At 37.6% G+C, this 15,828-nt stretch overlaps 1 long non-coding RNA gene across 2 annotated transcripts in view; it reads right to left on the reverse strand.

The window, feature by feature from the left end:
* The window catches only part of LOC107053144, a 188,994-nt gene that overhangs the window by 15,383 nt on the left and 157,783 nt on the right, over positions 1 to 15,828 (reverse strand). For both annotated transcript variants that reach the window (XR_006938739.1, XR_005858530.2), the window contains one exon: positions 656 to 742. This is a non-coding gene — a long non-coding RNA (uncharacterized LOC107053144). The remainder of the gene's footprint in view (positions 1 to 655; positions 743 to 15,828) is intronic.

Genomic DNA, 15,828 nt, shown 5'->3' on the forward strand with positions numbered 1-15,828 from the left:
TCAGGCGTCACCTGGAGTACTGCATCTAGTCCTGGGCTCCCTGATACAAAAAAGACAGGGATCTCCTGGAGAGAGTTCAGCAGAGGGTCACAAAGATGATAAAGGGCCTGGAGCATCTCCCCCGTGAGGAAATACTGGGTGACTTGGCTCTGTTAAGCCTTGAGAAAAGAAGACTGAGAGGAGATCTTATTAATATTTATAAATATCTGTGTGGGAGACAAAGGGACACAGTCAACCTCTTTTCAGTGGTCTGTGGGGACAGGACAAGGGGAAACTGCCATAAACTTGAGCATATGCACACCAATATGCAAAAGAACTTCCTCACAGTGAGGGTGATGGAGCACTGGAATGGGCTGCCCAGGGAGGTTATGGATTTTTCTTCTCCGGAGATACTCAAGACCCATCTGGATGCCTACATCTGCAGCCTGCTGTAGGGGCCTGCTTTGCAAGGGAGTTGGACTCAAAGATCTCTGGATGTCCCTTCCAGGCCCTACAATTCTGTGATTCTGTGATTCTGATATTTTTAGATATAATTAGCACATTCCTTGAAAATGTTGTAAATTAACGCCACTGGGAGTGTAATTTTTACTTCTGACTTCATAAGAAAATGTGCTTTAAGTAACAGTTCTGTTTGGGAGACTTTCTGTGTACTTACCATCCTACTACTTCAAAACACAGCGACTGCTGTCCAGTCTCCAGTGAAATCAATAGAAGAGGAAAGTTCTCAGTTGTCATTCAGCTTCTGCATGAATAAGAAAAACTTGTTACCAGTCAGAGGAGACTAGCCAAAATATTCCTTCTACCCCTTTAACCAGAAAAAAAGAGCAGCAAGATGATAAATTCATATGGATTCATATGAATTCACTGGGATTCATATGAAATCCCAGTCACAGGAAAAGTTTGACTAGAGATAATTTGCACGAAGATAAGAATTTACCTTACAAAGCACCAGCAACTGAGCTTTATAAGTCACATTACTAGATGTTCACTATATGGCTTATTGTTTATTTCCTACAAAGGCAGATTATCTTTGAATCACTAGTTATATTTTGATACTCAGTGTACATTTCTGGTAAGTTTCTGCCCCAGCTACCTCCAGTTTTCTAATAGTTTTGAAGTATGCGCTGAATAGCACCTTCATTAAATCTTACTGTAAAGTGCCTCTACCTATTCAGTATAAAGCATTGCTTAGAGTCATAAGTAAATTCAGTTTCAGTTGACTGCAATGATGGATTTCAATGGAAACTGGAAATGAAAATACTACCACAGTACCTCTTACCGAACTATGTCCCTTGGTAGTATAGAATATCTTTAACTATCTTTTCACTCTGAGGTTAAAAATATCACATTATTATGAAATTCTGTAAGAGTATGCAAACTGCTATGGTGAATCATAGAATCATGAAATCATACAATAGCTTAGATTGGAAGGGATCTCAAAGATCTAGTTCCAGCCCCATTGCTGTGGGCAGGATTGCCAACCACTAGATAAAACACAGAGTAACAGAATCATGGAATAAGATACAATGAATAAAAGGTGATAAGTATCTGCTTCAGTGTGTCATCATGCTATAGAAACCCGCAAACAAAAAAGACTTCTAGGATATCCAGTAAAATAAAGCATCGCTATGATCTCTGAGAACACAGCATTGTAGGATTATTCACTTCCGCAATCAAATAAGCATCTACTCACTAAATCAAAGCAAATTTATAAATGACAAATACTGCTGGGAGAAACTTGAATAAGAAATAAAGATTACTGCTTTGTTTTACATTTAGGTCCAAATTTCCAGTACTGGCCCACTTATAATAAATAAATAAACAACTTTTTAAAATGAAGATCAAAGCTTGATGGAAGAATTTCTAAATAAACTGTAGTTGTAACATTTAGAAAGGTGAGCCAAAGGACATTCATAGCACATCATTTTGGGTAGTAGGAGAAATTTCTTCTCCGAAAGAATGGTCAGGCACTGGAATGGGCTGCCCAGTGAGGTGTTGAGTCACCATTCCTGGAGGAATTCAATAAACATTTGGATGTTGTACTAAGGGACGTGGTTTAGTGGGGAAATGTTGGTAGTAAGTGGACGGTTGGACTGGATGATCTCAGAGGTCTTTTCCAATCTTGATGGTTCTGTGGTTCTGGGATTCTATGACACATATATGAAGTAGCAAGCTTTCTCCTTCAGCAGGGCTGAAGGGAAAAAATGTACAAGAGCAAAGCTACTGGATTTTAGAGGAGGGGCAGTGAAATTTCATGTTAGTGGCAGTTCACTCATATCTTCATAAGACAATATTTTGGCTAGTCTGTAGTGCACTTTGTGATCTAACAATGAATACTTAAATAGAAAATATGCCACTGTAATAAGCCCCCACAGTAAAAAAAAAAGTATTAATCTTAATGCAATGAAAAAATTGTTCTTCCTTCTGAATTCAGTGAGGACCTGCAAAGACAGTGATTATTAAAGAATTTAGTTGGTTTCAAAATTGACCTTAACCTGGAAAAAGCTAGGCAGAAGCAAAGAGAAAACAGATTAAAAATTCAATGCAGCATTTCACGGCCCTGGTAACCTGGGACTGGGATACTCAAGAGCTACTGACAGCTTGCATTTCAAAGCTGATTTGTAAAGTTGCCAACAGGTCAGTAATCAGTAACTTTACAGAGCATGCAGCTGACACAGAAAGCCAAAAAGGAACAACAAAAGACATAATTGGATCTTAGGACCCAAAAGATGCCATGAATGCATTCATTTTTGGCACTATGCATGCTGCATGTTGCGACAAGATATGGTTATAATGAAAGTGATTTGCATATTTTTCATGAAGTTTGGATGCACTGAATCATAAAAATAACCCCCCTTACATGAAGCTATTTCACTGGCTCTTGGAAATCTCATTTGAGACACAGACAAAATCACAGGAGTTAGCGACAAAAACAAAAAGCAGGAAAAAAGAGCTTGTTAGGTCATCGTATACATTTGCCTTTAAATGCAAAATTATTTCCCTCAGCTTATTGGGAAGTTTTTTGGCTTTTTTTTCAGGGTTTAAATGGCTCCAGTAAGTAAAGCCTGCGTGAGATTCAGAGGGAAACTTTTAAGCAGTATAATGACATTCATATTTGCAAAAGGAAACGAACAATAAAGGAAATCAAAGTAACCACAGACAACTAAAAACTTCATAGTAGTTAAATCTTTAGACCCAAATGTGAAAGATCTTACCCAGCTGTGGCTGATTTTAAAGAGTTACTAGATTTGGAAAGAACTAAACATAGCACATCCGGGCCTACTGGGCAAAATTCTTTCCCTTTTCACATCACATAGCCCCTTTTTTTTTTCCCCCATTTCTCATTACACTTAAGGGCTAAATGTGGTAGTTCACATGCAGAGGTTTCTGGGCTGAAGATCACACACAGAATCAAGAGCCATGTCATAAGGCACTGAAGTCTGCTTCTCTTAAATCTATTTAACTGGCATTTTAAGATTAACCTTTCAACTGCGAACTTTACCAGGTTCTTGCTTTGGTAGATTCTGGACCAGATTTCCAAGTATTGAGCTTCTTGAAATACTACACAAACAGACATGGCATGAACAACTAATCACATCAGATATCTGCTTTTGGACAGGGAGATAACAGTGCTGACAAAATGTTCCACTACTCCCAGAGTTCCATTACAGTGGCAAGAGTGCAACTAGGAGCTGGAGCTCAAGTGAAGCTAGAGAAAAACTGTCTGATGGCTCCATTCTCCTTCACAGAACAGATGACTAGAGGTCTCTGGTTCTTGTTGAAGTGTATATGTAGTGTTCAAACCCAGGCATGAGCAGCTACAAAGTCCTTCCAGGAGGTTTATCTGTCAGTGCACTCATCTTTGGCAACCCTTAGCCTGGAGACTACAAGATCTAAGGGGAATTAAACTGCAATAAGTGGCTCTGGACAGCCTGGTCTAGTGCCCTGCCCACAGCAGGGGGGTTTAAACTAGGTGATCTTTGAGCTCCTTTTCAACCCAGGCCATTCTATGATTCTATAACATGGACTGTTATTACCATAACCAGCCTTTCAGCACTGCCAGCAGCAAAACAATCTCACTACCATGAAGACGACCCTCACCTTTCTTACCCCTATGAATGTTTCCAACCAGCCTAGCAACAGAAGTCATTCTTTGAGAAATCAACACATGAAGACACATTTGCAGCACATGCCCTCCTGTATGTCAGACTGAGAAAGTAATATATTTCTGATACATTTATAATACTAAAGGTTGCTTTGTCATGACTGTAGCAGTCTTTTCAAGACTTCTTGTTCTCCGTGGAAATTACTGTTGCTCTTGCACTTAATCTTTCTAACATTTAGTTTGAAAATATATACTTGTTTGTCTATAGCTATCACGTATTACCATGTGAGTGCTGTAGCTGTATTCACATCAAAGAAAAAGAAAGTATAAATAATAACACAGAAGTGCATATTCATTTGCTAATTTATCATTATTTTGCACTTTACAATAGACTAGCTATAAGCATGTGACAGTTGGAGGATTAAATAATTTATTTCTAGGGAATTTTTTAGAGAACTTATTTCCTACAGGTTCCCTGCAGGAATTAAACTACGAATATATGAGGACTGCTCCAAAAATAATACCTCTTATTTTATTACATTGGCCCATGATGTCTGAGGTAGATGGTGCTGGTATGGCAATAGAGGCTGAACCTTCCTGGCCACGCTCTGCTATATTTTGTTGCTGTGCAACAGATAGCAGCAGAAATGGAAGTGTGCATGAAGCAAAGGTATGGAACTGAACTCCACACAAAAAAAAAGCACCCATTGACATTCATTGACACTTGCTGAAGGCTTATGGAGACTAAACAGTGGATGTGCGCACAGTGAGGTAGGGGGTGATGCATTTCAGCAGTGGTAACAGTGACTGAAAGACAAGTCATGTTCCAGACAGTCATGCATAACTGTCACACACAAAATGAAGAGTGTCTCTATCAGCTCATCTGCACATATCAGCTAGCGGTAGTAACTATGTTAAAAAGCAGTGCTTTGTATCTGAGAATTTGCTCTATCAAGTAGTGTTACTGTGCTCTTCGCAGCTGTTGCAGTATCCATGGGAGTAAATACAAGACATTATTTCTGGAGCAACATACATACAGAATTTGAACATGTAATTGATCTAAGTATTTGTGGCTCCTCATTTATCAGAATAGCAAGCCTAGTTATTGTGGCTTCAGAGCATGTAATGATCAGCTTTTGCTCTTGAGGAAATTTTCCTTCACGTTTATAGGGGAAAAAAAAAAGCCTTGCTTGTTGTTACTAGATAGAAACTGCTACTTCCACATTTCAACAGCGAACAGCAATGCTATACATGCAATGCCAATGACCCACTGCTATTGGCATCCCTACATTATACCATAGCATTAGCCATGAGTTTTCTAGATACCTCGGATTCCTTGTTTTCTCTGCTGAAGGTTATCTGGCAGAAATGAGAGACTTTTGTACACAAAGAGCAGAATATCAGAGATCCTCCATGGTAACACAAACACAGGTTTCCTCTATGCTTTTCTGAAAAAGGTAGTAGTTCCGGAAAAGGCAAGGGATGGAAAGGCAAGGCAAGAAAAGGAATCTACATAAACTTCCACAGTTGATGTAAATCGAGTGGTTGTAACAACATGAAGTGCCATGAAAAGAATATAAGTAATGCTATTCCGTCATTACAATGGGAATATCCCTCTTCTGTCCCCAGCAGCACATTCTGAATGCAAATTCATTCATTCCAAGCTCTTGTGAGGGAAGAATGCAATTTATTTTTGAATATGCAAATGCAAAAGCAAATTTATTTTTTTATTGGTCAAATCTTCCTGGCAGTAGGAACTAGTAGACAGTAGTAGAACCTTGTACTACTGTAAGCCACAAGTGCAGGCCTAGGTATTGAGAACATCACTCTAGAATTAAGGAAACTGGTGCAAATAGTAAACTGAAGGTACTTAAATCCACTCAAGGTTCGAGTTGAACAAGCCATAGAACCTGTGGTATTTGGGGCAAATAATTTTTGACCCTAGACATATTCTTCCAGGTCAGAGGGCAATTTGTTTGCACAAAAGGAATAAGAGATATAGTAGCAATTTACTGCCTACACTGCTACCAGGTCTGATGCTTAATTTGCAGTGACTGTTTAGACCTTTCTACCAGCATTTGGAAGGAAGGCATGCTGTGATGTGCACACATGCATGGCTAACTTAGCAACCTAGGAGATGCACATATCTTGTCAGGTGCTCAATGAAAGAGTCAGGAACACAAAAGAGGCATTCTTTGCTTGTCCAGCACTACTCATTCCCATAATTTAATAAGCCAACCACCTGCCTCCCCCATTTCAAAAAAAATGTTCGTAGCAGATTAATTCAAGTTGTTCACACATGCGAACAAGATTACGTAAAATCTTGGGGAAGATGTTCAAGTATGCAAATGCCCTTTAAGATACTAATTCATGCTGCTAAGAAACAATAGTTATTGCATCATTTCCAAAGTCAGATACTAAAGCTCAAAAATATCAAAAATTTGGTTCAAAATCTCACTCCCATATAATGAAGTGCAAACATACAATTCCTTTTGGAAACAAATGCATTACAACTTCTCTTTAACTCTGACCCTAAATCAATACTATTGGCTTGACTTTTCAGGAGTACTTAGGTCCTGAAGCTCTGCAATATTTCAGAATAAACTCCTCATGATTTGTTCCTCAGAAAAAATATAAGTTTTGTTTTCTACAGGCAATCTAAATCTCCACTTCCTGGAAAGAGGAGGTGAGAAAGATTTACATGCACATTAATGTCAGATATCAATCAATTGCCTAGTCATATATAACTTATCTGATATTGTGATTATTCATTAAATTCCAGGTATATAATGCCAAAGATATAGCATTCATCAAATTTGAATGAAATAACACATGGAGCATTGACTACCAGATATTCTTTGAGTTAAATGTATCCCTTAAAAGAAAAGATTTGGGAGAGATTCATCTCATCTAATTTTTAAGCCATCTGAAAGTTGGGCGCTTCACCTAAGCTAACCACTGAAGTTCCTGTACAAGCTATGGAGACAGACTGTGTTAGAAAGCAATTCATCCAGCCTCTATCAGACACCTATCTTAAAAAAGGGATGAATAGCCTTTTGGAAGAACCTATCTTTCTCCATTTGCTATATGGGGAACCTGGACAAATAGCTTGAATGAAACCCCTAACTTTAGAGGGCTAAAACGTAGTAAAGATGAATTCTACTCTAAATCAATATAAAACAAATAATACATAAAAGCCACAATGCACAAGTCAGAGTTAAGGCAATTGTGATGAAATACACATTTCCTTGTCCTTGCTAAGAAGAACCTAGGGGTTTTGTGTGCCAGGAACTTAAGATTTACAAGGACCTTAAACTATTCATTTCCTTGATTTTGAGTCTGTTGGTTCTAAGCGATACAATAAGCATCCATACTGTTTATCACTGAAGACTTTCACACAGTTTTTTGAAAAAGTATCAAGTGTTGCTTTGTTGTTTTTGTTCTTTTTATGCACATGGAAGCAGTTAGAAACTCTGAAGCAAGGATAGCAGCACCTCTTGAATTACCTGCCAGTTAAGCTAAATACAATCTCATCTTTTTAGGCTTGGTGGTTATCGTGCTATCCACATTTCCTTTCAAGTTAGTTATTTTAAAAAGCATGTTTATTCCTTCAGCTCCTTTTTTTTTCTTTTTTTTTTTTTCTTTTTTTGGGGTGCGTAAAAAAAGGGACCTTTTCTGTATCATTAGCTTGCTGCTACACAGCTTTCTGCCTCACTTGTTGAGACCTCTTCCCTGTCCTGGCCATCTTCTCCCTGAGACTCTTTTCCTAAAAAAGTGGTCTCCAATAGCCCTGCTGGTCTCCTCTTGTTCTCCACTTAATGCAGACAGTGGGGAAAAAAAGCCATAGTTCTTCAAGTACAATGGGATAAAAAGAAGCAGTAACCTGTGAGAGTAAGTTATTAATTGCTGCTTCCAGTGAAAATCAGAGCCAAAATGGTCAGAGCATCAGGACCTGCAGGATAATGCAAAAGACATACTTTTAAATGTCAACGATTTTCCTGGCTCCCAAAAACTTACATCATCTGGAAATTTTGGATGGATTGAATCAACTACCTTTTCATTCTTAACATTTAATTAGTATTTCTATTGCCATATTAACCATTCGGGGGTTAAACAGCAAATCTAAAGTTTTAATATATCTAACTGATTTTTAAAAAAAGTTTTGATCAGAGCAGAGAGATTAAAATCTTTATCACCAGCTTTACTGCTATGTACTACTATGGACTCCTATGTGATAGTCCACTCTGTATTCACACTACAGTGCATGCTACTGGAACATGTTGCCCAAAGAAGCTGTGCATGCCCCATCCCTGTAGGTGCTCAAGGCCATGTTGGATGGGGCCCTGGGCATCCAGAGCTGGCGAAACGCAGCCATGACCTGGACACAGATTTGGAGCTCGATGATCTTAAAGGTCCTTTCCAACCTAAGACATTCTGGAACGCTAAGATCTTATGTTCTTAAAGGTTTTCCCTGTTCACTCTAAATGACAGCAGGTTATGTTTACTCAGCAATACATCTGTGTGTTTTTCAAATAGACTAAATATACACCAATTATAGTTAAATATAAATAGACTATACTTAATAGACTAGAATGGCCTGGACTAAACTACCCTCTGATGATTTGTTGTAGATTGAAATTCAGACCAAACTTTAAATCCTTTTTTGAGAAGATTTTTTGGACAATAAAGAGCATCCAGAGAAGATTCACAGCAGCAAACTAGAAACTGTTTAGTGCAGCAAATTAAAGTTTGTTATTAAAAAACACAAAGAGTAATAAAAATTAGCAAAAAAACAGTAGCTTTCTGAAACTTCACTACCACTCTACATATTCCAAAAGCTATAAAGCTTGGCCAAGTCCTACTAAATTCACATTCACTGAATACAGAAAACACATCTGATTACCCACTCCTGCTCTCTCATTAAGGTGATCAGAGGTGATTCTTACACCTTTATGGAAATCATTTCTCTAATGCAAAGGTAAAGGTGATGCAGGCTGCAAGCGTTTAGCAGCCTAAGACAGGGAGGGTAATCGCTCATACATAACCAAACGCCTTAAAATAGAGAATCATTGGAAAACACATACAGCAATGTAAGTATTCCTCTATGCTATTGCAAAAGGAAAAGAATTTTAGATTCACATCATAAATATCAAATGTTTACAGAAATACCTAAAAAATTATTAATAAAACATACATGGCTAATGAAGATAAAAGAAACTAGAATCTCTGTGAATTCTTAGTCTGAAAGTTAAATCTAATTAAAATTTCTTTAACAACAACATACTTTAATTCATATTTAGCATTTGATTTTTAGCTTTTATTCAGAACAATTTTTGTGCTGTGCATTTTCAAATTTTAAGCAACTATTATAATAAAAAATCTTGGACTAAAATGGGAAAACTCCTTCCTGCTTGAAACACCACTGATTCATTTGTCCCAGTATCCAATTCATCACATTGATTGAAAAACCCTATTTAGATCATTGGAAATATTTCCACTGTTCATTTTCATAGTATGTACCCCATAACCCAGTATACCATAGTACTGAGAAACCTTAAACAATCTTCAAGACTCAGATACTAAAAAGACAGTAGTAACAATATTTTTTTAAAAAAATAGGCAAGCTGAGAGAAAGACAAGTTTTAGCTAAATATCAGTTATTCCTCTCAATACAGGACTACATAGATGAAATTCCATGACCTGTTTTAAGCAGAAAGTTCAGACATGATGATCTAATGGACCCTAATGGCTTAAAAATCTATGAAACTGCCAAATGACTTCTCCAGGGCCTGAGGCTGAATGACTGAGAACCACTGCATTGTTCGTATCAATAGGAAACAACTATACAATTAGTGTGCTCTCCTCTATCAGCGTAAATACCAAAAACAGAGCAGGAAATAAATTATTAGAAAAAAGTTCTCAGGCTATTATGCTACTTTTAATTATGATACGCTATTTCCGGGGGAATTTTTCTTAACAAGCAAGGGTACTTGAACTGTTAATATTGAAATCTAGTCAAATCCACTGTATGATGGATTAAAACCATTTCAACTTTACTCAAAGCACATAAATCCAACATTAGAAATGATTAAGTAAATACCTGGATGTATAATCCCACAGTTTCATTTGCAAAGTAAGTGAAAAGAAATCTCTGCAAAACTTTCTTGGGGTAAAATTTTTAGGGAAAGTATGGTCTCTAGTGCCTGGGATAGCCAGATGTTCTGACAATATCAGATCTCTAACAAGATCACAATGAAAAAGAAAAGCACTGTATACTAAAAGAATGAAGCATTTAAGAATACATAGGCTATAATTCACACTTTAGTTATTTTGTAATGAAAACCTGGTATTGATTGATTACTAAGTGTAAACTATATTTTACCTTAAGAATTAACAAAGAACACATCTCATCTACTTCAAAAGGCTATATTGGGTTAAAGTGCTGAACTTGAAAACCAACATGCAATTATTTTTCCTGTGTTGTCCCCCAGCCTTAGAATGAATTCAATTGAAAAAAAATCACACGCACATATATATATATATACACACACACATATACACACACATATATATAAAAATAATGCAGGTCCCCAGACAAATCTTTACCCCCATTTTGAAATCTTTTGTGAAAGAGAGCAACAACATAGGACATCATTATGGAATCCTCTGGTTTATGCATTATATCAATCCTGATTCCTGGGTTCAGTTTTGTATATGCCAGTACAACTTCTTATTTTGCCTATAACATACAGCTATGTGATTGTGATTCTCCTTTGACTGTTACACAGAATATACTACCCTGTTTTAGCCCTTGCTTGTTCTAAAGCTTGGGTCACAAATATTATATTTGTGCTGGAGAACTGTCTCTTGAAGAATAATACTCAGAACACCTTGTGAACAGCCTAGCCTGCTCAACCCAGCTGTGTATGAAGCTGACACAGTGCAATCCTTTGCAGAGGGCGCAGATGTCATCCTGGTGTTGTAAAAGAGCTGCTGCAAAGAGACCAGAACTTCTATTTGTGTGTTAAGTGACGGCCTACTATTCAAAACTGACAAAACCACACTGAGCCTGAGATTCCCAGCCTGCTCTGAGAGGATATAGTCTGTTGTCCTGCCTCCATGCATACTGGGGTAGATTAACTTCAGAAATAAAATACACCTTCAGAAGTCATAGAAGGCACGGTGATTTATTAGGTCCAGTGATTAGTTTTCCCACAGTGCGTAGCAAGAAATATCAGAATGAAGTTGTCATCATTTCTAGTTTTTTAAAATATATCTGTCACAGAAATGGCAGAAACTGTTCCAAAGCATGGGAATGCTTTCCTCTGAGGAGAGTAAAGTCCCATTAAAGCCAGAACAAAAGCCCTATTCAACACTCTTAACCTCTGCAGCTCACCTGAAGGACCTGCATCAAGAGCCTCACCACCTTTCTTGTTTTGGTTCAAATCACAGAATATGTTGAACTTTTAATAATAGTTGCCATATCCTAAAGATAAGCAATAAAATATTAATAAAGTTTTTGTTTACAATATTGTGAAGTTTGATACTTAAGATACCCTCCATCTGCTGTTAATAATATTGGAACAAGGATAAGCCTGATCTTAAAAGGTTGGTTGCCAAATCCGTTTAAAGTTTCTGGGTGAAAGTGAGGGTAAACCAGTGAAGATGGATGCCAGTTCTGGTTATTTGCAATCGGACAGAAGACAGGATGCCATCAGGGAAGCTAATGGTCCGTTAGCTTCTATGTGAGGGCCAGGCAGGGGAGAGGAGAATATGGACATGCCAGAGACTGTGGGAGCAGCAGGGAGGGAAAATGCATTCAGAAACGGGACAGCAAATTGAGTGAGACTAATGTAGAGACCAGGAGGGATGCAGAAGAAGGGCAGAAAAGCGTGAAGATGAGGACACAGAGTCAGAGTGCAGGGAATGTGCTGTAACAGGATGGAGGAAAATGCCAAGTAAGAAATCATGAGACAAGGAGGAAGGATGGAGGTCAAGCAAATGCTGTGGCATGGGAGCTATACGAAAACAGAAAATTCAAACAGGTGCTCCTCCTGCAGCAGAGAGAATTCATAATCTCAAGGGGTCCTGGTAGATGGAGCCTCCTGGATCAGTGAGCAGAGAGGCTGCGTTTCTGTAGAGATTTTCAAGCGTAAATGTAAAGCCTGCAAAAATGCTGCAGAAAAGGGAAAAAAACAGGAAAAAGAAAGAAATTCTCACCAATGTTCAAAAGGAGAAAAAATAATTTTGATTTAGGAATAAGACCTTAGTGATTTTAAGCAGGCACAAATATGGAGGCTCAAGCTCAGTGCTTTTAAAGGCCTGGATATGGCAAAAACTACATCATCATTAAAGTTATTGATCCTCTTGGAGTCTTAGTTTTACAGATAAGCCATTGCTCTGAGCAGAAATTGCCAGGTTCTATTTAAGAGCTATCATTATTGTATAGAGGCCAATACAAGCCAACTAAGTAACTGCCATTGTTGCCTTTTTAGGAGCTTACTAAATATATATCCATCAACACAGGATTGTTGTAAATCAAATTAAGCCAGATGGACTCCTAAGGTTAGACAGTCTTCTTCATTCTGTTACACAAGAAAAATAATTTTTAGGATCCTTCTCTGAGGTTTCAGAGATCCAACAGTGTCAGTGTGCTAATATTTTACAGTCCAGTGGCTGCCAAGATTTATCTTTTAAAGGTTTGCTAGTGTCACAGTGCACTGCTATTTTACAGTCCAGCAATTTCCAAGGCTTATCTTTTTGCAGAAGCCCATGTAAAAGCCACAGCATCTCAGACAATTTTGATAGGAAGCATCCATAATCACTGAAAGACTGAGAAGTGTTTGAGGCTGGACACACTAATAATCCTCATTGCTTTCCACAGGAGATGTCACCTTTTACTTTGTAAATGTTTTGCCCAAAGAGTCCCACAGAAAGGGAATCAAAACTTCTGGACAGGTGGAAAGTACTGAATAGGGTTGTGAACAAATGGTTTGGAAATTACTGTGGTTTTTTTGTTGCTGTTGTTTCTTTTTAAAAACAAAAGTTTTCACATAGCTCCTTCCTAACCAGTGAGACTTTTACTGCTAGGGAGTAATACCCCTAAACACCCTTCACTCTTGCACCACAGCATCATGAGCCAAGTAGAAACCAGACTGAAGGAGTCTGCATCTTCCTCTGGAAAGCAAGAGAACAAGCACAGGAAATCTTTGGTTTCAGTTTATTCTCTCCTTAGGCAGACCTGTACCTCTACAAAAGGGCAAACACTAAAAGAAGGTCTGGTGTAGGATGTGCTTTACACCCTGAGAAAAGGAAAAGAAATGTTAAGGTAAAAATCAGGTAACTATGCTGCTGTCACAGTATCTAAAACATGGAATTCTCACTCCCTCAGACAGAACTCATACTTTACTATAAAGTAAAAGTCATCTACTTTATCTTAAAAAAAAACACAGGCAAGTGTGTTTTCAAGACTTCAAGCTTTCAGTATGTACTGCACATAACTGTTCTGTTAGCTTAGTAATGAGTTTTCTAGAGTGACTTTTGATTTCATAAACTTCTAAAGAAAATAAAAGTTACATAGAATATACTTCATCTTACTCCGCTCAAGGAGTAACTCTGCTCTATGAAGGAGTAACTTAACTTGGTTAAAGACTTCTCACAATCTGTTAATAGAAAATTTTCCAGTAACTTCCGAGATGTAAAAATTGCATCAGACAACTTGACTTACATGGTTCTGCAGTCATTTTGTTATAACCTATCCAAAGGAATAACTTTAATAGCTTTATCAAAGTGGATCAAAGTGAACTTTATCAAAGTGATGCTACAATGCATACTTCTATTTATACATCTGCTTCTCTTGCTTTTCTGATTCTTGCAGGTTCTCCTGCAATTCCCTAGCATTTCTAATAGGTTTGAAACATAAGCTTCACAAATGCTTAGCAGAGCAGTGAAGAAGGAGGAGCTCATGAACACCACTGAGATTGACTTGGAACATCAATAGAATTCCAAAAGCCCAGACTCTGAGGTCAGCCCACAGATAATACATACAGTATATATGCCTTCTGGAAGTCAGCAAAAACAAATGAACATGAAAGAGGTGGTATTATTAGAAGTGATCAGAAATCTCACTACTCTTTTGGAAGAATTCTAACAGATCAGATAATTTAAAAGACATGAAATAAACACGTCCAAATCCCTACAGCATCTGTTATCTCAAATGAGGTTGCCTACCATGTCAGAGAATATTTGTTAACAAGGCATTTGCAGAGCTTGATGAATTTGCCATAGCCGTTAAAACCACAGAAAAGGGTGACAAACTGTAGATGTAGATGATGCAAAGAGTGAGTTTACTAAGGGATATCTATACAAGATGCTCACATGTACAACAGGTCCACCCCACCCCCAATCAAAACATTCATTTCAAGAATACAGACAACTCCACAGAAGAATGACTTTCCTGTGTGTGAGCATCCATGCGAACAAACCAGTCCTGACTGAACTCTTAGATAGCAGAGAAACAAAGAGCATACAGCAGTAAGATACACAGCATGGTTGTCCTTTATGAGACTCAAACCATTTCAAGCAACTAAAGATACCTGTGAAGAAAATGATCAGTCAAGACTGTATCACAATAAAGCAAGATACATATAGTTTGAGGTATGAAATTCAAACAATATGTAGAAGCCATCATCACTGTAGAAGACAAATATCCTTGACCACAAAAGAATACAGACAAGATTTTTATCTCCAAAAATATACAGGTTTGTTTGTCTGAAGTCACCAGTACTTCAGCTGCAGTCCTTCATGTTTATCCACTATCCATTAGTTCTACAGTAATTCAGATTATATGAAATCCCTTTCTTTGAAGCCTGTTGCCAACTCATTAAATGTTTCAAACTTTCCAGTACATGGATTTATGAGCAATTAAGATTTTCTCAGACTCAGTATTCAGGAAATATACCTCATTATCTGCTGTAAAGGCATTTGGCCAATCTAAGGAAATTCTTCAATAGAAAATTTGTTGTTTCCTATCAATGTTGCCCAGTCTCTTCCTTTTTAGATATTGTGGCCTGAACACTTTTTTTTTTAAATATATACCCTACAATGGCACAAACCTCCATCGAAAAAAATTATGATAGTCTACCTTAGCGTCTTCAAAGGTAAATTTACTGAGCTCATCTAATGGCTCTGATAGAATGGATAGAGAAACTCCATTGTCTGAGTGCAGGTCTTCAGACATATATATTTAGACAAATGTTTTACCTCATTGCCCTTTTCTCCTTACTCCTGGCAAAATGTACACAGCCTGTTCACGTTAATGCATTTTCTCCAAAATCCAAGGTCCTCTAGTTCTTTCTGCAAACTCTGCCATTTGTTCAAATCTCTATTCTTAAACAGCAATTTTCATTTTAAACCTACAGGAAATGGATCTGAGTGTACCACTCTATAAAAAGTAAGATTTTCTGAACCTTTCATCTTCCACATCTTGGATGATTTTCCTACTTGTGCTAAATTAGTGTCATTTCTATCAAAAGACTACTCATTTGAAATTTGTCACTGGGTGGTTCTCTAAACTTTATTAGCAGTTTCTAACAGTATATTTTATTTACTGGACAATTTTTTGGTGCTTTAAGTAGCTAGTGCTGCAGCAAAGCAATTTCACACTCAGTTTTGAAAGATTTATTGTCTGGGTGCAATTTTTTGTGAATGGACTTGCTGCTCAG

Source organism: Gallus gallus, chromosome 3 (assembly GCF_016699485.2).
Source record: "Gallus gallus isolate bGalGal1 chromosome 3, bGalGal1.mat.broiler.GRCg7b, whole genome shotgun sequence".
In the NCBI taxonomy this organism is placed as follows: Eukaryota; Metazoa; Chordata; class Aves; order Galliformes; family Phasianidae; genus Gallus; species Gallus gallus.